Source organism: Penaeus vannamei, chromosome 15, assembly GCF_042767895.1.
Source record: "Penaeus vannamei isolate JL-2024 chromosome 15, ASM4276789v1, whole genome shotgun sequence".
Lineage (NCBI taxonomy): Eukaryota > Metazoa > Arthropoda > Malacostraca > Decapoda > Penaeidae > Penaeus > Penaeus vannamei.
In genome coordinates, this window is record NC_091563.1 from 11,166,698 (window position 1) to 11,169,197 (window position 2,500).

General features: G+C 44.1%; 1 protein-coding gene across 1 annotated transcript in view; it reads right to left on the reverse strand.

The window, feature by feature from the left end:
• Window positions 1–2,500, reverse strand: part of LOC113829819 (glutamate receptor ionotropic, NMDA 2A-like) — a 186,727-nt gene that overhangs the window by 121,033 nt on the left and 63,194 nt on the right. The window lies entirely within an intron of this gene.

Here is a 2,500-nt window from a genome sequence, read left to right on the forward strand (position 1 = left end):
ATGGTGTGATTGATTTCTTTGTGTTATTGATAATTGTGGTATGAATATGCCTATAAAGAATAAAGTGTGAGTTAAGATCTTAAAAGATTATAATTCAAAATAATGGTTTAAATGGTGAAATATCCATGATACATCTGTAACCCAATTACAATGGGCGCAAAAATGACAGTGAGATGACATGAGATACAAGTTTCGACGAAAAAATAACAGTGAGATGACACGAGATACGCTTCGATATTATATAGACGTCTGGAAATACAACTTGATCACCTGTTTTACACTTGTTTATACAAAACGAAAAATAAAGAGAGAGAGAGAGAGAGAGGAGAGAAAGAAAGAGAAGATAAATAGAGAGAGAAGAGAAGACAGACAGACAGACAGACAGACAGACAGACAGACAGAGAGAGAGAGAGAGAGAGAGAGAGAGAGAGAGAGAGAGAGAGAGAGAGAGAGAGAGAGAGAGAGAGAGAGAGAGAGAGAGAGAGAGAGAGAGAGAGAGAGAGAGAGAGAGAGAGAGAAGAAGAGAAGGAGGAAGAGAAGGAGAAAGAGAAGAGAAAGGGAAGAGAAAGAGAGAGAGAAGAGAAGAGAAATAAGGAGAGAGAGAGAGAAAGAGAAAGAAAAAGAAAGAGAGAGAGAAGAGAAGGAGAGAGAGAGAGAGAAAGGGACATAGAGGGAGAAAGGGAGATACAGACAGACAGACAGATAGATAGATAGAGAGATAAAGGGTTAAAAAACATGGCCGACACTGAACACTGAGAATGGTAAATCGAGAAAAGAAAAAGAGAGAGAGAAGAGAAAGAGAAAAGAAGAAAAAGAAAAAAAGAGAGAGTGAAGAGAAGAGAAAGATAGATAGATAGATAGATAGATAATTAGATAGAGAGAGAGAGAGAGAGAGAGAGAGAGAGAGAGAGAGAGAGAGAGAGAGAGAGAGAGAGAGAGAGAGAGAGAGAGAGAGAGGAGAGAGAGAGAGAAGGGAGAGAGAGAGAAGAGAGAGAGAAGAGAAGAGAGAGAGAAGAGAGAGAGAAGAGAAGAGAGAGAAGAGAAGAGAGAGAAGAGAGAGAAGAGAAGAGAAGAGAAGAGAAGAGAGAGAAGAGAAGAGAAGAGAGAGAAGAGAAGAGAAGAGAGAGAAGAGAAGAGAAGAGAAGAGAAGACAAGAGAAGAGAAGAGAAGAGAAGAGAAGAGAAGAGAAGAGAAGAATAGAAGAGAAGAGATGAGAAGAGAAGAGAAGAGAAGAGAAGAGAAGAGAAGAGAAGAGGTAGAGAAGGAGAGAGAGAAGAGGTAGAGAAGGAGAGAGAGAAAGAAAGAGAAAGAGAAGAGAGAGAGAGAGAGAAAGGGACATAGAGGGAGAAAGGGAGACAGAGACAGACAGACAGATAGATAGAGAGAGAGAGAAAGGGTTAAAAAACATGGCCGACACTCGAACACTGAGAATGGTAAATGGAGACATGGCCCAAAGACAGAAGGATTGTTGCCCCCTTGAGTTGAGAAATGGATGTGTGTCTCGTCTCTCAAAACAAGAAGGAGATTGTCTGCCAAGGAAGGCAAACAACATCAGGCTTGCATTCACTAATGTATGCAATGTTTTATTCAATTTGGTTCTGGTATTTTCTTTTCTGCGTTGGATATGCATCTCTGTGTATGCGCATTGATGGTGGTGTACCTGTATATTGGAAAATATCAGTGTAATGGTATGTCAAATATGTCATGTGCTTTTAAGCTTTAAAACGCCCCATGTCTTCACAGAACTGCACTCTCGAATCTGTATACTTATACACACACATGCACAAGTTCACACACAGACACACACTTACATACACACACACTCACACACACATATACACACACACACACACACATACACGCCCCTCCCTCCCCCGCTCTCTCCCCCACCCTCCCTCTCCCTCCTTCCCTCCCTCTCCCTCCCTCCCTCTCTCCCCTTCTCCCTCCCACACCCACCCACCCACCCACCCCCACCCCACCTCACACACACACACACACACACACGGACACGCAACCTCATACAAACTCAAAGCTCCAGGTAAAATTGGATTCAAGCTCTATCGCCGAGTCTCCTCACCCCCCCCCCCCCCCCGCGGGAGACCCCTGTTGTGCAGCCAAAATAGATTCTTTGGAGAAGCGTTTCAAAATGACGAACGCGGACGATGAACCACAGAAGAGGGGGAAAAGGGGAGAGGGGAAAAAGGGAAGAGGGGAAGGGGGAAGAGGGGTAGGGGTGGAAAAGGAGAGGAGGGAAGAAGGGAGGAGGGGAAAGGGAAGAGGGGAAAAGGGGAAGGGAGGAAAAGGGGAAGAGCGAAGAAGGGAAAAAGGGAAGAGGGGAAAAAAGGAAGAGGGGAAAAGGGGAAGGGGGGAAGGGAAGAGGGGAAAAAGGGAAATTGAAAGGAGGAGGAAAGAAGAGTGAGAAAGGGAAGAATGGAAGGAATAGATAGAGATAAAGAAAAGAAGAAAATGAGGACGGAAGGATAGAGAGAAAGAGAAGAGG